Raw genomic sequence first — 22,001 nt, forward strand, 5'->3', positions numbered from 1 at the left:
TCTTTCCTTTTTTATTCTCCCTTTTCTCCTCAAGCAGAGAGGTGATTTAACTTACTAGATTTCTTTCTTTCTTTCTTTCTTTTTTACACTCTGTCATTGCTTATATAACACTCTGTCATAATGAAAGAAGTCACCAGCTGTTAAACACTGTTAATGAACAATCAGCTATCAGAATGATAGAAACTTGTGAAATTGGAGAAATATTGTCACTGTCAGAAGACAGTGATTGAAAATACAAAATAGCTAAAATAGTAGGATATGCTACATGCAACATCAAGGTCATAGGTTCTTTCCCCATGAAAAAATAAAAACAAACAACACTCACAAACTGTATACACTACCATTTGGGATCAGAAAGATGTAATATATTGCTTTTATTCAGCAAGGATACATTAACCTGCTAAACAAAAACAAAAAAAACTGCAGTAAAGACATTAGAGAATCGTGAAAATTTATATATCACATTTTCCACAAAAATATTATGCAGTACAATTGTTTTAACATTGATAATAAGAAATGTTTCTTGAACACCAAATCATCATATTAGAATGATTTATGGTTTATTATGTGACACTGAAGCCTGGAATAATGGCTGCTGAATTCAGTTTTGCCATTACAGAATGAAATTACATTTTAAAATAAATTTTAAATCGTATGCATATTTTATTAGTACTGTTTTTATCAAATAAATTCAGCCTGCCAAATGCACACAAACTGTTAAAGAAATAAATTATGAACAAATTCAAGTATGGGGTCCCACGAAATTCATTGTGTCATTTCCAAAAAATGTGTTGAGAACTTTTACCCGGTGAGTGGAAAACGGAGAATCCGGAGTGGAGTTGGAGGGGAGTGACAGAATGCTTTGAGCAGTGGAAATTGTTCTTGCTCCGCTCCACTTACTCACTCTCCTGGCTTCCAGGCATGTCAGTCAGTCAGTCAGTCAGTCACGATGCACCGTGAGACAGTGCACAGTTTTCATTTAAAACAACATTTGACAGATATGAATAATCACACTCTTCAAATACTTTCTGCTGACCCCGATGTGTGCTGAATGTAAATGGACACTATATTTTTGTTTACTCTAGCCCCCTCATGCCATAGTTTATCTATTAATTGAGTTCACAACATTGCAGCGAGTGACAGAGATGGAAGGAGAAAGGATATTGATATTCACCCTCATCTCTCTCTTCCTGACTCTTCCAGAGGGAACTTTTAGCTCCAGAGGATATTAACATATGGGAAACAGGGCCTCCATCTGCCTGTTCTCTCCCCATACATTATTGCCTCTTTATATATTTCAGTCATCCCACCATGTGTTTCTACATTTAGTGTGTTATTCAGAGGGAGTTCACAGCAGATATGGATCTCTGTGTGTGTTTGTGTGTGATGGAATGTGTATGTGTGTGTATGCTTTCATGGGGACGATGAATAAGGTCAGTGATCTACAATCTGTGGACAGTACCGGCACCGTTAAACGTTTGTGACCCCCCTGAGAGACATTTTACCTGAAGCCATCTGCAAGGGAGACCCACTGTGCAAATTAATTATCTGAGAGAGGGTGTGTGTGTGTGTGTGTGTGTGTGTGTGTGTGTGTGTGTGTGTGTGTGTGGCCTGGTAAACCCTACATTACGGGGACAAAATGTCTCCACAGAGGTGACAATAGCCGAAATCCTTGTCCTTGTGGGAACATTTTTTGGTCCCCATGAGGAAAACAGCTTATAAATCACACTAAGTGATGTTTTTTTGAAAATTGAAAATGCAGAAAGTTTTCTGTGAGTGCTAGGATTATGGGTAGGTTAGGTTGTGGGTTTAGGGTATAGAATATACAGTTTGTACAGTATAAACATCATAATGTCTATGGAAAGTCCCCATAAAACATGAAAACATAACGTGTGTGTGCGTGTATGTGTGTGTTTGTGTTGGTCCTGAAAGTTAAATGGAGGAGCTGATGGTCTTGTAAAAGTGTTGGGAGAATAATTGAATGCATTGTGTTGGGTTTATTGGGATTTTACATTGGAAGTCAAGTTGCACAGTATCATTTTTTTAATCATATAAAAAGTAATAATTTATTTATAATTCTAAAATATTATTATATTAATATAATATAAATTACATATGAATATACATCTTATATTAAGGTTTGATCTTTTTTTTTAAAAATTAATAAAATTCATAATTTGTATTAATATTACCATGAATTGCATAGGCCCAAACGTATGCAAACTCAAACTGACTTATTTAATGGCCTAATGCCAAATATTGTACTAGTACTAGCCGTATTACCAAGTGATAGAATTTGTGTCATAATTTGACGTTTGAATGGATGCACAGCCTTTAACGTCGACAACAACGGATTTGAGCATTTCTCTTTTTAATAGTTTGTGAACCAATTTATTTTGTTATCCTAGCTATGCATGGTTTGTTGCAGTTTATTATTTTCATTTAGCAATGTATTTCCCCTTCTGTCTGCGATCATATCAGAACGAACCTGTGAACCGTTTTCTGAGAACTACTGAGTTGGAGCGTGTGTTTGTGTGACTGAGAAAATGATTTTAAAGAAAAGTGGAGAAGAGAAAAGTGTGGAAAGAAGGAAATGTGCACGCGGGTGTTTGTAAAGATTTAGTGGAACAGTAGCAAGATTAGATTTCACACTGATCTATAAGTGTGTGCGTTTGACAGTTGCTTTTAACAAGAAGTGGAAGTGAACTGAGAAGGGTTTTTCTCATGTCATTCTAAATTTGCATGCACATTTTAAACAACATTTTAGAGAATTTTATTTTTGTGGTGAATTTTCTCTAAGTCTTTAGGGTTGAAATAAAATCACAATATGGCAGTGTGGTTCTTAAATCACAAAGGCTGCAAATTAAATGAATGTATGCACAGTGTTTCGGAGTAAAGCACAGCACTGTGTTCTTAAGCAAATCATTATCTCATATGATTTGGCTGCAGATATTAGACTGCTGTCACTTTAAGACCTGACGCACAGGTCCATTATACTGTTACACATGTGTTTTCTTTCTCAACTGTTTATATTCACTTAAAACATAACTGACTGTGTTTATGTGAATACTCACCAAGACATTTTGACATTGTTTTGTGTGTATTTGACTGTTTAAGAGCAATAAGCAGTGAAAAAGAACTCAATTTAGTACTGAGTGATGGAATTCAAGCCATGTAACACCATCAAATATTCATCCGGAGCAAACTAAATGAAAATTCTACTTAGTTTATTATTTCTGATGCCTTTTTAACAGACAATTGAAAAATGTATATTATATGTATAAAATTCAGCCCGCCAAAGTGGCTAGTAGGAGTGACTGTTACACGCCACTGCTAAAATCCACCCACATTTTACGGGTTGGCGGGTGTTGATGTCAAGCCCTGATTATTATTAATATTAATATTATTATTACTAAATAATTTATTTCGTATTTTACAGTAAAATATGATAAGAACAATGTTTTTAATATATCGATACTACTACTATTAATTATAATTATTATTTTTATTATTATTATTATTCATACTCCGGTTGCAAAGGGGAAGTGTTTCTGTATTTTTGTACATATATATTTGTGTATATATACAATTATATATACATAATTGTGTGTATATATATAATTATGTTTGGCATTTCTTCTTTTTTCTTTTTTTCAGCCCTAATATCCTTGTTTGTATGCATTTGTGCACACACACATTTATAAGTTGTGCATATAGTCTATAAAAATCCTAGAGCCAGAAAGAGGCTGTAATTTTTCCCTCTTCTGCACTAATCACCATGTTGCTACTGTTCAGAGGAACAGGCTTTTAAGTTTTATCTCTCTAATTGTCTTGTTCTCCCTTTAGAAATGCCAAACATAATTACATTTAAAAAACACTTCCCCTTCGCAACCCGAGTATGTTCATTTGCACCGCAGTGTTCGACAAGTGTCAAATGCACCGAAGACGCCAATGTGGCAGTTATCACGGTCAGCACACACATGATGGCACTGCGATAACTACCTGAGACACACACACACACTTTCACTTCATTATAGGAGTAGTTCACTTTCAAATAAAAATGTGCTGATAATTTACTCACCCCCATGTCATCCAAGATGTCCATGTCTTTCTTTCTTCAGTCGAAAAGAAATTAAGGTTTTTTGAGGAAAACATTCCAGGATTTTTCTCCATATAATGGATTTCAATGGCAACCAACGGTTTGAAGGTTCAAATGTCAGTCTCAATGCAGCTTCAAAGGCTCGACACGATCCCAGTCGAGAAATAAAGGTCTTATCTAGCGAAATGATCAGTCATTTTCTAAAAAAATGATAAAAATGATATACTTTTTAACCACAAATGCCCATCTTGTACTATATCTGAGATGCGCCACGCATTACGTCATCACGTTAAAAAAGGTCACGCGTGACCCAGTGTTTACAAGTTTGGAGTAGGAGGACCGTTCAAAGTTTTTGTATGTTGAATGACACATGTATGTATTTGGGTCAGTTTATTGTTTAAAATGGTCCTTACGTGTGCATATCCTGGATGTTTAACGATGTCACGCGTGACCTTTCCAACGTAATGCGTGGCGCATCTCAGAGATGGTGCAAGATGGGCATTTGTGGTTAAAAAGTATATCATTTTTATAATTTTTTTAGAAAATGACTGATCATTTCGCTAGATAAGACCTTTATTTCTCGACTGGGATCGTGTCGAGCCTTTGAAGCTGCATTGAGACCTACAAACTTGGTTGCCATTGAAGTCCGTTATATGGACAAAAATCCTGGAATGTTTTCCTCAAAAACCTTCATTTATTTTCGACTGAAGAAACAAAGACATGGACATCTTGGATGACATGGGGGTGAGTAAATTATCAGGAAATTTTTATTTGAAAGTGAACTAATCCTTTAAGAAATGACAACAGCATTGTGTTTTAGTAAGACTCACCAAACTGTCTTCCCCATTGCTGTATAAATATTTGATGTGGTTTCTCTTTCTCTGTGTGAGCGCATGTGTTTGTGCAAGTGTTGGCTAGTTGTGTCAGTGCTTTTGTTTGAATTATTTGTGAACCTATGACCATCTGAATAATTTACACATGCTGAGATTAGCATTGTTTTGCTTGGCAGCTGAGTTGCACTGAAAGGCAGTCCGGTGTTCTCGCACTTGCAGTCACAAACACACACCGAGAAAGAGCACAATGTTATACTGAACTCGCAAATATACACAATTAACATGCACAGAGCCAATTTGTGTGCAGTGGTACCCTCAAAACGTGCCTATCAGAAAGTGGTAATTGCTAAGCAGTAAGCACTGTTTTATATTCAAATGGAGATGTGAGACTCTCTTACTCTTTTTTTTCCCACGCTGCTTTGCTCTTAATAGTCTCCCCTAATAATTGGGGTCCGTCTGACATTCTCCTCTCCCACCTCACTCATTCACACACACACACACACACACACACTCCGGCAAAGACCACATATAATGGCTGGCATTGTGTCTGAGACTCCAATTAGTGCAGATCGTATAGGGGTTAACTCGCTCTCAGAGATGGGAGCTGTCTGGAGCACATTGTGAGGCATTTGTGTACATGCACATCCTCGCTTGGACCTTTGTTGCTCGTGTTTGTACAATGTAGTCTCAAGAAGTTTCAGTTTTCTAAAATGCACAGACTGTCCTCACACCAATTAACACTCATTTACAAAGTGAGAAGAGTTTTTGTCTGTCCTCTTTGGAACCAATTTGTCTGTTTTGTGTGTATGCGAGTCTGTGATGGGATTAAGAAGATGGATAAGACATGTTTTCTCAAGTTTATAAAGATAAGTCTGAACTTCTTCAACTTTTAAGTAATAGAAAAAAAAAAAACTTTTTTCAAGAAAACATTTTTCAAGTCCAAGGAACTCATTTAGGGTCTAGTGTTGACAGGGCTTTATTTCATCACCTCACAGATATAGAAGAAAGAAAAAGAAAAACTGCAGACAGACGGTCTCATAATGGAAAGGAAAAAAATAGTTGTGTTGGGGTGGGGCAGAGAGAGTCACATGACTGTCCCTGGGCACTTGATTGGCTGAGGGAGTGACATCTTTTCTCACAGATTATAGCGCTGTTGTGTATTTTTGTCAACAAGCCAAGCGTCACTATTCTTATTGCTCACAATTTGTTATTTTTACAAATCCCTCAGGACTTCATCCATATCCAGAATATACAGTAGATATATCGGGTTGCAGTGTACAGAAGACCCATGCGGTGCCCCAGAGGCCCTATCAGCCTCAGCCTGGTCTAGGGACCATAATATGATCGAGATATTTGGGGTGGACGGTTTTGACTTAGGATAGTGAACAGAGGTCCCATGTGGGGCCCTAGGCATGTCTAGGCACCAGAATATTGTAGAGATATTGAGGTAGGCTCTTTTAATTTGGTGAAGAGAACAGAGGCCACCGTTTGAGGCCCCAGATGCCCTTAGGGGCCCTAGCCTTAGAATATCATAGAGAGTGTATTGTTACTTTTAGTATTATTTATATACCTTTTTTCATATTTTGAATAAGATTTATTTTTATATATATTTTCAGTTTTCATTTCTAAAAAATAAAAATAAAAAAATAATTCAGTTTTCATAATTTTAATATGTGTTGCTTTTTGGGCCATAAAAGTTTTCATTTAAAATTTCAGTTTTAGCAATTTTGGTACTTTAAATTCAACTTATTTTATTTTAGTTGTATTTTTTTGGATTTATATTTTATTTTATTTCAACCGTACCCTGAAAAAATGGTGTTTCAAATAGCTAAGACATTTCACAAATAATTACAAAGAAACGGCAATTAGCATATTTAATTAAATGAAAAAAAAAAAAGTAAAACGTACTCTAATCTGTTCTATGTATGAATTCTTTTAAGTGTATTTCAAATAATGATTTTTAATGGTGTTAGCTAGCAATAACAACACTACATCAGGGTGGGTTTTTTGACTTGTCGTGTCTAAACGCTAATATTGTCAGGCCAACTCCAATATCATTAAAATGTTCTGCATAAAACAATAATTTTGAGTTATTTTTTGTTTTCACCTCACCAGAATTGAATACAGTGCATCTTCAGTTAAATTAATCTTTCAGTTTAAAGTACTTGCCTGGAAGTCTTGATATTTGAAGCGTATTAAGAGCCTTTCCCCTTCCCACAAGCAGCAGAGGAGCAGGCTTTCAAATCTCTCCTGGAGAACAGACTGAGTCATTTCTCTGCAGACTGATGTGCAGTTGGAACTCAGTGAGACCAAATGAAGTTTTCCTCCATCAGTGGTGCCTGAAGTGCTTTCAATCACAACACTAAACTGAAACAAATAGCCTGCCCATTTCTCTCGGTCTGCATTTCTCCCTCTCTTTCTCCCATCTCTCGCGCCTCCCTTTGAATGAGTCAATCAGGGGGCTTTAGTCGCACTTTTCGGTTAGCAGGAGCCACTTGAATGCGGCGTGCTTTTTCACATGAAAAGTGGGCATTCGCATTCATTTTAAACTCCTTAAATCTCCCATGGCCATCGTCATTAGGGAGCGTTCGCCAATTACGTATCTTTGACTAGGGTAATTCTCATCATCTAATATCTGAGGTCTTCATAAAGGAGATGGATAGAAAAGCGAAAGTAATGATGCCCCATTGAGGCTTTTGATCCTGAAACCATGTTCACATGCAATCTCTCACTCCAGAAACCTATCCTGCAAATCAAAAAAAGTACATATCCCATTTTTGCTACATTTTAATGCCTTTCAAACTCATATGAAAGCTGCTTGCAGGGTTCATGAGCTGAACCTTTTAAGCTTTACATACATGAATGATACCTCAAATTTTGCAGCTTATTGAGAAGATTCATACTATCAGCCCTCTATATTAGGGGTTAATATTTCACATATGCAACAAATTCAGCACTAGGTAACTAAATAATATCTATCCTTAAAGGGTTAGTTCACCCAAAAATGAAAATTCTGTCAGTAATTACTCACCCTCATGATGTTCCAACCGCGTAAGACCTTCGTTCATCTTCGGAACACAAATTAAGATATTTTTTATTAAATCTGAGTGCTGGATCACTCCTCCATAGGCTGCTATGTGACCGAAACTTGCTGGCCCAGAAAAGTTATTAAAGAGATCGTTAATATAGTCCAAGTGACTCCAGTGGCTCAATCTTAAGTATATCAAGCGACGAGAATACTTTTTGTGCGCAAAAACAAACAAAAATAACGACTTTATTCCACTTTTCATTTCCTTCTCTCTGGGCCTCGTAGTGTTTTTGCGCTGCGCGTCTGTGTTGCACGTCATCACGCATCACACACATGACCGGCGTCGGCCAATAGTGAGCCTACGTGGTGACGTGTAACACAGACGCGCTGCGCAAAAACACTACGCGAACCAACTAGAGGTCCAGAGAGAAGGAAATGAATAGTGGAATAAAGTTGTTATTTTTGTTTGTTTTTGCGCACAAAAAGTATTCTCGTCGCTTGATATACTTAAGATTGAGCCACTGGAGTCACTTGGACTATATTAACGATCTCTTTAATAACTTTTCTGGGCCAGCAAGTTTCGGTCACATAGCAGCCTACGGAGGAGTGAGACAGGGCTCAGTTTTCATCAAAAATATCTTAATTTGTGTTCCGAAGATGAACGAAGGTCTTACGCGGTTGGAACAACATGAGGGTGAGTAATTACTGACAGAATTTTCATTTTTGGGTGAACTAACCCTTTAACCACTGGCTAATAAATTCTCAGATTTCACTCACCAGTGACAGAGTTACAAGCTAAGCATAAGTTTAGCACAGATACATCTGACTAAGCTTTTGAGAGTTTTTCACTGACCATTTCCTCAGTGCACTATTACTTTTGATATCATATTAATGGATGTGCAGCGTGTTCCAATGGGCCGTACTCTCTAGTGTGTAGGCACCAGTCGCTCCGTCGCTTTGCTGAGACCGCTCTTTTTCCTCTCAGGCACTCAAAGAGAGAGAAAGCAAGAGAGTCTTAGAATTGACGTGCTATATGTAATTTTTATTTTTTTATTTTTTTCCTGTGAAAATGACAGTTTGTTTTGAATTATTCAGCCTTTAAATGGTTAGTTGACCCGAAAATGAAAATTCTGTCACTCACCCTCATGCCGTTACAAACCCGTAAGACTTTCATTGATCGACAGAACACAAATTAAGATCTTTTTGATAAAATCTGAGAGCCGAGAATGAACCTCATTGTTTCTCGCAGAAGCTCAAACATGCTGTGTAACACGAGAATGAACCTCATTGGTTCTTGCATGTCAAGTGTACATGCTTGAGCTTCTGTTTACCACAACTGATGTGTGAGTTGATGAATGTTTATATGTGAATAAAAGCCTAAATTCAATCTGTTCATCATATAAAACGATCGAGTCTCTTCAGTAAATTTGGAATAAACCACTAAATTAATATGAATTAGTTTTACGATCTCTTTATGAACTTTTTGAAGCGTCAAAGTGGTATGGAGGGACAGAAAGCTCTCAGATTTCATCAAAAAGATCTTCATTTGTGTTCTGAAGATGAACAAAAGTTTTACTGGTTTGGAATAACATGATGGTGAGTAATTAATGATAGAATTTTCATTTTTGGGTGAACTATCCCTTTAAGAACCAGCAGAGGCCACTTCTGTTTCCTTTGGTAGTGGGCGGAACTAATGAGCAATCACAATCCCATTGGCTAATGGTCGTCTATTAGGTACAGTCCACATTTTGATTTCAGCAAATCAGTTCAAGAGAATGCAGATAACGAGATTATTATTCACAAGCACAACAACTCATCAGACCATAGCGCATTTTATGATTAGCAGTAGAATTAGTTTTAGTAGTAGTAGTAGTATTTAACAGAAACTTGAAAAAAATCAATGATATCTCAAGCACCACCTCCACCAGCCCATAATTTTTAATATGATAGTTTTTTTATTTTAAAGGGTAAGTCAACCCCTGGTCAGAGCCTGAATCCTGGAAAAGTGGACATAGCCCAGTGGAGATAGAGGGGACGAACCGAGGGCAGGGCTGAGCGGGGGGGGCATGCACCTGAGACCCGCGTTTCAATAGCGCGTGCTCTCTGTAGGCATGTTCACATTAGCAGATAATGAGTTGCCATGAGAACGACTGACATCTCTATCTTTTCTTACAGATTACATAAACAGAGAATATTTGTTTTCGTTTTGAATTAGATAATTTATTTGAATTTATTTTACAAAAGTACAATGTTTTGTATCGATTGTAAGTGGACACATAAAAAAGTAGACATTTAACAGTTTATTTTTTTGTTGCAACCAGCAACACTACACCTACGTCCCATCCTAACCACTGTACTAAATACAGATAAAGCTAATGCTAAAAATCTACGCTAACTTGAAGCTATCCTAACTGATGCAATAGTATGCTACTAACTAACTATGCTTCTAACAATACTACACTAACTGCTAATTAACTACCTAGGCTACACAAAATAATTTAAATAACTATATAAATGATATGCTAACTAGATGCTAATATATGCTATCCTGATCGTTTTCAATACTCACAATTCCAACTCCTGACTCCCTACAATGGTTTTGACAGAAGATGCTTTTATACCAGGGGCTGCCAAGGGTGTTATTTTTTTATGAAGGCCCTGTCCCAAATGGAACCCTAAGCACTCGCGGTCTTCCTCTGAGTCCGCACTTTCGTGGCGTAATGCCGCTTTGACTGTCGGGAAGAAGTCTGCTGCGGAGCCCGCATCAGCGCTCGGCTCGGTAAAAGTGCGCATCAAGGGCGCAAATCGATCACATGGGGGCGCTCGCGAGCACCCTTCTGAGATCTAAAAATGACAAAAGGACACACTGCGGTCTCACGGACTTAACGGACACGCACACACGGCAGCCATTGTAAGTCCACAAGACCGAAAGTGCACATGAAGTGTGCCATTTGGGACAGGGCCTTTTCACACAACTTCCAATAGGAAAATTCAACTGCAGTAGCCATCATTCAACCTGAAGAGGGCAGCACTCAGACATTTTTACACCATATATTGTAGAATTAAAACACTTTATAACCAAATGTCAAAAAATTTACTCCCCAGTCTTACAGATCATTAAAGCTGTAGTCTACGATGTTGAAAATCGGTCGAGAAAGCCTGAGACGGTTGGGAAGTTTTAAAAAACTCATCCCGCCCCTCCACACACACACCCCTCCCCTCTGTGCTACCTGATCCCTCCCACCAGGAAACGACCTGAACAACGTCACTCAGTCAAGCTGTGATCACCGGTAGTAAACAGCGCATCTTGTTCAAATTCCGGTCGGCTCGAACAGAAACCCGCTAGGCCTACTGAAATATATTCAAGCACTTCAAGAAATATAATTACTTTGACCCGTGATAGGCGATGCTAAACGGCTAACATTCCAATGCCGACCGGCAGCATGAGCATGTTGTCAGACTGATAAAAAGCTATTTATGTAACACCTCACACCATAAAAGTATAAATAAATGCTTACCTGCTCAACAAAAAGTCAGCCGTGTCAGCGTCGGTTTTCAGTCCCAAATCTCCACTGCTGAGCTGATGCTACTTTGCTAGCTACCATAGACTGTCAGCTGCTTGCCCCGCGAAATTTCATGTCGCAGGAGGGGGGCGGGGTGGGGTGCGGTAGGGTGGAGACGCGAGCGCCACGTGTAGTTTCAAGTGGAGCGGGGGATTGGATGAGAGCAGTTGACCAATGTAAGCTGTCCGGCCGGACAGCTTACATTGGTCAACTTCTCTGCAGCTGTACACCCAATAGAGTGAATGGATTTTTTTCATTCTTTTTTCTCTTCATATTGTTAGGATTGTACTGTAGAACCATAACCAGCATCTAAACGAGGTTATTACAGGCATGAAAACTCCTCACCTTTCGGCGAAATTCGCCGTTTTAAAACCTAAAAGGGTCACCTACGTGATTTGTGCAGATCCGATGAGAAAATATTTATTGGGGGGGGGGTGTCGAGGTCGAGGCCAGCGTTTATCCCCTATAAAGTTACCATAAACTTCGCAGCTTTAAAAAAACAATCATCATTCCTAATGCCGAAACATGACAGGCAATACGAGTCAGAGTAACGTTAGGGCAGAAATGTTTTCAAAGTCTTTTACACCGCGAGTCTGACAACTGGACACACTGCCGAACAAAGTAGGCTACCGCACGTCGGAAAGCAAGCCTGAGGTAAGTTAGCTTACAATGTTAACTGTCCTGTCAGATACAGACAGCGATGTTGCCAATGTCATTATTTTTAATTTAATTTTAATTTAATTTTAATTTATTTTGACATAGAAGTGAGCGAGATAATATCGCGAGCGGGCGCGGGCGCCGTGAGCGCTGAGCGAGCAGGAACAGTGCAGTGTTGCGCGGCTCGCGAGCCTCATGTGGCTCGCCAAGCTTTAATTTGTGGCTCGCATGGCGATAAATAATACGGTGATATGATGCATTCACTAGAGATATTTCATAAAAACATTAATAACAAGTAGGGCTTTAACATAACCCGTTAAAAACTCAAAGTGTCAGCTCTATTACAAATAATTTCGATCGGATTGAAAGGGGTGGTTTATCGAGAGAACGTGAAAAAACGTGATCGATTGAAAACCTAAACTGAAAGGACGACGTATGACGTGCTGAACGAGCTGTTCTCCTGATGAATAAAGTGTCATATAAATGAGTATCCTTTCATTCTATAATTCTCCTTTCACTCAGCATCTGTGAAGTGAAGCAGGACAACGGCCCACCAGTCCTTGTTTCAGATTATCATACAGACGACTGGTTTTTAATGCGTGATAAATAGTAGTAGTAAATAGTTTTTTTTTCTCTGACACCCGATGAAACACGTAGATCAGCGGCCCATTGGTTCTTTTCTTGATTGACACTGGGCTAGCCCAATCAAATCTTTAATGTGAAGTATAGAAATATACTCTTTCAAGTATAGAAATTAGTACAAAACTAATTATGAAAGTTTCCTTTATTTTTCAGTGCATTTGTTTTACAATATGGCTATTACTATCATGGGATTAATATTATAACTATTATTGTAGTAGTAATGTAGACAGACACTGTAACTAAAAGAGTTTTGAATTTTTCTTTGTTTAATTTGCACCAGATTGATGAATTTAACATTAAAAAGCACCAAATTTCATCACTGTGGGGGTATAGTTAAATTCTATTAATAAATGAGAATTTTGTACTTATTTCAGCTGTTCGTGTTAACTCTCACGCGTTCCTACTCACTCATTACATTTATTTATTTATTTATTTATTTTATTTTTTTTTGGGGGGGGGGGATATATGCCGCATCCTTCTCACCTTTTTTACCCCTGACCTGTTTTCATGCCTGTTATTAATAATGAACAATCTTTGAAATCGTAGACCATAGCTTTAACTAAAAAAAGTTGTTTTAGGGTTTAGTTACCCTTTAATGTTTTTGTATTTATACATTTTCACTCTAATATACATGCATACATTTTTTTCCCACGTTTTAGCTCTAATTACTGAAGTTCTATCATTAAAACAATGCTTAATTTGACTGTCATTATGGCATTGGCATTTTTGCTATGTATAGTCTTGATCAGAATTATTGGCACCCCTGGTAAATATGATTAAAGAAAGCTGTGAAAATAAATCTGCCTCATTTATCCTTTTGATCTTTCATTTAAAAAATCACAAAAATCGAACCTTTCATTGAAGTAAAACTAATGAATGTGGGGAAAAAATCACATGTAATCGTTTTTCTCTAATACATGTTTACCACAATTATTGGTACCTCCTGTTAAGAGTAAAATATCTCTGAAGTATATTCCCCTTCATATTTACATATGATTTACATTATTTTTGCACACTAGGGCATCTAGGAACATAAAATTATCCAGCCATGACTTCTTGTTTCACAGGAGTATAAATATAAGGTAAAACAAAGGCCAAAATCCCTTAATCATCCATCACAATGGGTGAAATCAGATTCTGATTTGCAGCAAAAGATTGTTGAGCTTCACAAAAAAGAAAGTGGCTATAATAAAATAGGTAAAGCATTGAAAATTCCCGGTTTCCACCATCAGGACAATAATTAGGAAGTTCCAATCAACAGGAAATTTTACGAATCTGCATGGAAGAAGATCCGTGTCTATATTGTCTTAATGCACAGTGTGGAGGAGAGTTTGAGTGGCCAAAGACTCTCCAAGGATCACAGATGGAGAATTGCAGAAAATAGTTAAGTCTTGGAGTCAGGAAAAAAAGTATACAGTATATATATACATACATAAGTCGTTTTGGGGGGATTCAAGAAAAAGTATTATTATTATTAAGCATTTTATTTATAGGCACCTTTCTTTACACTCAAGATCACCATACATCATCAAGAAAACAATAACAATATTTAAGTAAAAACAATGAAATACAATACAATTAAAAAAGACAATGCAGTTGTGGTCAGAGGGAGTAAGCTATTCTAAACAGATGGATTTTGAGTTTGGATTTAAAATGTGAGAGGGAATCAGTATTACGGAGGTCCGGTGGAAGCGAGTTCCAGAGCTGGGGAGCAGAGCATTCAGTAACATAGTAACAAGGCAGACACAGGGAACAGTGAAATGGATGGAAGAAGAGGATCTAAGAGTGTGAACGGGTGTGGGTATATGGAGAAGGTCAAAAAGATATGAAGGGGCAAGATTATGAATGACTTTAAAAGTGAGGAGAAGTATTTTATAGTTGATACGATAAATGATGGGGAGCCAATGGAGCTGTTGTAAGATAGGAGTGATGTGATGAATATAGGGGGTACGAGTGATAATACGAGCAGCTGAATTTTGGACCAGTTGAAGTTCATGGAGGGTTTTATGCGGGAGGCCAAACAAAAGGGAATTGCAGTAATCTAAACGAGAAGTGACTAAACTATGAACAAGAATGGCAGTGGAGTGAGGCGCGAGGAAAGGACGCAGACGGTTGATGTTTCGAAGATGGTAGTAAGCAGACCGGGTGACATTATTAACATGAGACGTAAAAGAGAGGGTGCTATCGAAGATGACACCCAGACTCTTAATCTGAGGGGAGGGGAAGATGAAGGCGCTATCAATGGGAATAGAAAAATTATGGAGTTTGTGTAATGTCGTGCAATTCTGTTTTACTGCCATTTAATTTAAGGAAGTTTGAAGTGAACCAGGATTTTATGTCAAGAAGACAATTAGTAAGGGAAGATGGTGGAAGTTTTGAATTAGGTTTGGTTGAAAGATAGAGCTGGGTGTCATCTGCGTAGCAATGGAAGTGAATCTGATATTTACAGAAGATGTGACCAAGGGGGGAAAAGATAAATAATGAACAGCAGGGGCCCCAGGACAGAGCCCTGGGGCACTCCTGTGATGACTGGGACTGAATGAAAGGTGAATGATTTTAACTGAATGAACTGAGTGCGGCCTGAGAGATATGAATAAAACCAGTTAAGAGGTGTGTTAGTAATACCAAAAGAGGAGAGTCTGTCTAAAAGGATGGTGTGTGAAATTGAGCAGAGGAAAAATCCTCTGCTCTCATCCAGATACAAACTATAGCATATATTCAGTTGTCAGACACGACTGGAACTTCAAACGGAATGGGTTCTATGGTCAGATTAAACTAACGAGATGGGTTTGGTTCACACAGGGATAAATAAATCTATAAATATATATATATGTGCAAAATTAAATTTACTGCTGGGTCTTTAATCTTGTGGGCCTATTCTTCTGTCAGAGGTCCTGGAAATCAGATATATGGCATCATGGATAAATAAATCAGATAATAAAAAAAAATTACAAAAAATAAAAACCTGACAGTCTCTGGTAGAAATCTTATAATGGGCCTTTTTTGGATCTTCCAGCAGAACAATGATCCAAAACAAACATCAAAATCAACACAATATTGGGTCACTGAGCACAAAATTAATGTTTTGCCATGGCCGTCCCAGTCCCCTGACCTAAACCCTATAGAAAACTTCCTGCTGGAAGTAGCCATCAGATTCAGAAGATGGGTACACTGTGGTCATAAAGGGATATGCATGATCAGCAACAATACTCATGATAGGCTGTGGTGTTTAAACAATGCTCAATTGGTGCTAAGGGGCCCAAAAGTGTGTCAAGAAAAGATCCTCCAGACCATTACACCAACAGCACCAGCCTGAACCGTTGAGACAAGGCAGGATGGATCCATGCTTTCATGTTGTTTATGCCAAATTCTGACCCTACCATCTGAATGCAGAAGCATTTGAGACTCATCAGACCAGTCAACATTTTTTTCAATCTTCTATTTTCCAATTTTGTTGAGCCTGTGCAAATTGTAGCCTCAGATTACTGTTCTTAGCTGACAGGAGTGGCACCGGTGTGTCTTCTGCTGCTGCTTCAAACTTCAACATGTTGTGTGTTCAGAGAAAGCAGGGAATTGCAGGCCACAGAGCAGGCGATTGACAGATGAGTGACTAGTTGAATCTTATCTATCCACTATTCATGAGCTCTCTCTGTCTCCTCTCTCACTCGTTAATTTTTAATTTATTGTAATAATTTCCCCTATAAATCTTTTTAAGCCTGCTTCAGTGTGTCAAATATTTTCTATCTCTATCAAAACAAGAATTATGCAAGTTTATTTTGAATAGGTGCATCACGTACCCATTTATTTATAGAGAAAACATATTGTAGTCAGGACACAGGACACAGTTAGACAGAATGACTGTGCAAAACTCCATCTAAAAATCCTATGGTGTTACTTCTGTGAGCATTTCTCTCCTGGAAAGTGCTTATGGAAAGAGGCAAAAGAGAGGGAGAGAGAGAGAGAGCCATGAATCATTCTAAGTGATACAGCCTTGAGGCTTTGAGGAAAGCAATAATGTACCTATCCAACCAAAATGCCTGACCTAATAGGTTTGGTGTTGAATTCACTTTGAAGTGCAGGTCACTTGATAGAGCTTGCAATCTAAGAAATATGCTGTGTTCCAAGAAATAGGCTCCGCAAAAAATATCCACATCTCTGTGAGAGGATGGCTGAATATAACTAAGGATGTGAATTTGCACCGGATTGAAAGTGACAGTGCAAGAGAAATCTATTTAGAGCAGGTAAATTATCTTAATTCTTCTATTCAACCTGTATATTGACAGTACAAAGTATAGAAGTGAAGTTATGGATATGGTTTTAGATTAAGATTCTGATTCAGCCAGAGAGTATTATGCACTTGCTCATTTAGATTCAAATTCAGTTATAATATTATATTCAGTCTTTGCTCTAAATACACTCTTGTACAATCCCTATTTATCGAGGTTCCATGTATAGCAGTTTTATGTTTATTCTGATTTAGATGAACATGGTATGGTTATGGTAGTCTACCATCGTTTCATTTTTGTTACTTGAAAAAAAAGTATATATATATATATATATATGTGTGTGTGTGTGTGTGTGTGTGTGTGTGTGTGTGTGTGCGTGTGTGTGTATATGTATATATATGTATGTATGTATGTATGTATGTATATATATATATGATAAACATTTCTCATTTTTATTTAGTTTAACTTGATGTAATAACTAAAACTGAAATAAACATTATAAACATTGTTAAAAAAAAGTAAATATGACAAAAATACCAAACAAAATGGGTAAACTTACCTAAATATAAATAAAAACGAATTGAAAACTATTAATAACAATAGTGTCTCAATGATACTTAAAAAAACACTAATTTGGGTTTAGATTATAATTGTTTTGTTTTTGTTTTGTTTTTCTCTAACTTTGTACAAATGATAATGGAGTGCTCTATTTCTGACAATTAAATGATCCTACTAATTATTTTTTTTACTCATAATCTGTTTTTGTTTGTTTTTCTTTACTTAAATTCAGACTGGTTTCAATTTTTCTGTGAATTTGAGAAAGGACTGTGTATGATTTGTGTGGGTAAATGTTGTGTAGCAGCATATGTGTGTGTTTGCGTGTGTGCGGGTGCCATCCTGTATCTCTCCAGTGTCACCAGTGTCTGCTGCCATCTGCCCTCACCTGCTGTTGCTTTTCAGACAAATGTCTACATGAACCTACCATACACAATAATAAATACTCTCCACCTGAATACACATGCACATAAACACACACGCTTAATGTTCTTATACTCAAAATGCTGTTACTGCATATCACACACATACACACATCCGTACAGCAGGCCCAGCCAATGCTCTCATGCACCTGTCTCTTCATATGTTTATTTCACCTCCTTAAACACATACACAGATAGAGGGCTGGATAGAATGTGTTTTGGCCTGTTCAGAGGCAGCATATTGTCTCCTGTTTCACCTTTTCCCCTGCAGTGTGTTCCACTAGCACGTCCTGTACCTCCCATTTCACACCACACCTTCTGTCCACCCCCCCACCCCCCCCCCCCCCCCCAAAAAAAAAAAAAAAAGACATGTAGTTGCAAAGGTATTAATAGTTAGTACAATGTCTCAGCTGTACTATATCGTATAAATACATTTTATTGAGTAAGGATGCATTAATTTGAACAAAGTGACAGTAAAGGCATTTATAATGTTACCAAAAAAAATCTTTTTCAAATAAATGCTGTTCTTTTGAGCTTTCCGCTCATCACAGTATCATAAAAAAGTATTAGCCTTTTAGCTAGTGTAGAAAGGGAGTGCATTAGTGAGTAGAGCTGGCAGGCTGATATTATTTGGAAAGATTCCAAAAGTGCAACCAAAGGACACAGTTCAATATGGTTATTTGTAATCGATGAAAACCAATCAAATTATTATTGCCAAAAGGAGATGCGAATGGACATTGCCAGAATATGTATTAGGTCTGTCTGGGCCTGATTGCACCGGTTACACAGAGGGTCAATATTGTATTTATTTTTTTTAATAAGCCTTTGACCAAATTAATTCAGTGTTAATATATTAGATGAATGAGACATGAATGTGTGAGTGAATGAGAGTGTTGTGCGTTATAGGATCCTACTGTATCTCAAAGCTCTGCAGAAGATATAAATTGTTCTTACCTGTGCAGTGCTACAGTTGAATGATACTAGAATGTTCTGAGTTATTTTTGTTAGCCTGTTTCTATGCAGTATTTAATGGTGTTCTATAGGAGGTTGCTTGCTGGTTCTGAATCTAAAGCTAAAAACTATTAACCTGGATCATTGTGAGCTGTATTCAGGAACGCCAGCAGGATTTCATCTGGATTTCAACACACATTCAGTGTGAATGGCTGCTTATTCATGTGACACAGCTGAAAGTTATTGTTGCCTTTTGTTTCAGTTGTTTGTAGGTGAATATCCACTTCATCCAGAACTATTTGTTCTCTGTGTTTTTAAGAATCTCTGAGAAATCGCTTCAGATGATTCAGAGTGAGAGTGTGGTATGAACGAATGTGAATCCATTTTGCAAACCTATTTGTCCAATTCAAGATATACCTCTTGGACTGATTCAGTCTGATTTGTGCACACACACACACACAAAAAAAAGATTTGTTTATAAATCTGACATTGCTACAATACCAGGACAAGGCTCTTAGCGTTGGAGCCTTATTCTGTCTTATTTGCCCTGTATGTTCTAAATGTGTGCATGTACCGTACCCTAAAATGGACCAGTTTTGGCTTGAGTTGGCTTAGTCTTACAGCTCAAACAGGGCTAAGCCAGGCTGAAACGGGCCAAAGTCAGCCAGCAGTGCACAGTCAGGCCTTTCATCCTCCTCCTGACTGATCCCATCTAGCTGAAGGATTGCAAAAAAAAAAAAAAAATGCTTCATTTGGAAACTCATTGCAGTCATTTAAATGTTAATGGGCTTTTCTTATTTTAAAATCACCTCACTAACTGTATTATTGTGCAAATGAGCCTTTTCTCTCTCTCTCTCTCTCTCTCTCTCTCTCTCTCTCTCTCTCTCTCTCTCTCTCTTTCCCTCTATCACTCTTGCCTCTTATCAATCCACTCTTAAGTGCTGAAACGTTTACTTGTCGGCCTATAATTGGATTTCTTTTTCTCTCTAACTGAGGAACAGCAGGTGTGGAGGTTCTCCTCTAGCTGGAGTTTTTGGTGGAATGTTATTCTCTGTGGCAGGCCACGTTGTTAGTTTTGTATTGTTGTACTGTCTGATGGCCCCCCGGAGAGATTCGGCGAGCAGACGAGCACATACATCACCTGAAGCAGCCAGCTTAATCAATATCTAACCAATCAATTTAAATATTGGGAGGTCTGGACTTTGTATAAGTTGCAGCAATGAGAATCAACAAATCTTTTGTGGAAATTAGAGAGGAGGTAACCAAAGAATCAATGCTTTCAGTGCCATGCTGGTAGGACATTCAGTAGCATGCTAGTTGACATATTCTTCAATGCATATCTTAATGTCAGGATTTCTTTTATTAATTTTTTTTTTTTTACTTTTGTCTTTTGTTTTAGAGGGCATCAGGCAATTTTTGGGGTGGAGATCAGGTCAAAACACAAGCTGGACTTGAACCCACTTCGCTCATGTGCATCAATAACCTTTGATTAAAAATTAAATTATTGTATCCGTCGGCGATCTTATTATTCTTCTTTTTCCGTTTCTTCTTTTGGCAGCCCATAGAACCGCTTGCGGGAAATTAATATAATTTGGCACACAGATGGAGGACAGCGCTGTCACCAGAGCAATTTTGGAGTCTATAACTCAATCCCTCTAGCGCCGCCAACTGCCCAAAGTTGCATACACATTTATGTTTATAACTTTTGAACTGTAAGGGCTAGAAACTAAATTAGTTTTCCTCTGATCCCTTTGCTCATGCCGATGCGAGACCCTATGTCGTCATTTTCCATCAAGAAAATTTTCCCACTATTTGGAATTTTCAGAAAAATCTATGTTTTCAAACTCCTCCTAGCCGTTGCTCAGATTTTCATGAAAATGTATCCAGATCATCTTAAGACAATGACGACAAAAATGTATGGAATTTTGATTCATCAAATTGTTTTTGAATAACGGGCAAATTAATTTGATGTATTGTTTACAAAAATAGATATACAGTAAGGCTATATCTCCGCAACGCTTTATCGTATTCAGACCAAAGTTGGTACATGTCATCACAAGCCTGAGGCTACATGCAGCGTTTTGCCGCAGTGCCACCTACTGGTCCGGAGATGTGTGTGAAAAAAGTACTATTTTTGCTTAGAACTTTTGAATGGTTTGCCCAAAAATCATAAAAGTGGTCTCATTTGGGGTGTCAGACATTTAAAAATTTGTAGTAAAAAGCTGTATTTTATTAACGCATTAGCATATCGTTACGAAACTTGGTATGGGTCATCGACACCATGCCCTGAAGGAGCCTGAGAAGTTTCGAGCCAGCAGCACCTAGTGGTAAAATCTAATATTCACATGCTTATTACTTTGGATTTGGTTGACTTATTTTCATTCCTGAATCCTTGCCAAGTCCAACGATATCAAACATGCTATGTTTCGCCTTATGGCTTGTGCAACGTTGTGATTTAGCGTTTAAACAACTTTGATTATATTTTCGAAACCGTTAGTCCGATCGAGACAAAACCACAGGCGAATTAAAGTCTTGTGTGGTTCATTTTCTTCTTGCTTATAAATATAAATATAAATGCCTATAACTCCTAAACCAATTTTGACACGTTTATGTATGGGGGCACTCTGAGGACACACAAAAAAAGTGGCGGGACTGTGCCACTTGGTGGCGCTATAATTGAACAAAACATGAAATTGGCTCTAACAACAGTACCGTTCAAAATTGACATTCAGTGTTTGTCTCAGTTTCTATCATAGTTCATTATGGCATTGATGTACTATGAAAAACATGGCCGTCATTTTAATTAAAAAATTACAAAAAAGATCCAAAGCTGTAACTGCAATGGTTTGGCATATTGCTATTTCACAAACGCATTGGCATACTGTAATGAAACTCAGTATGTTTCTTTGGCACCATGCCCTGAAGGTACTCAAAAAGGTTGGCCCCTTTTTGGTCAAAAATTTTAATGAAATTATATTATAAGAAATTATATCTCATTACAACTTTTGCTTAAAATTGTCTCCAA

This window comes from Abramis brama (genome assembly GCF_963993115.1).
Source record: "Abramis brama genome assembly, chromosome: 2".
Lineage (NCBI taxonomy): Eukaryota > Metazoa > Chordata > Actinopteri > Cypriniformes > Leuciscidae > Abramis > Abramis brama.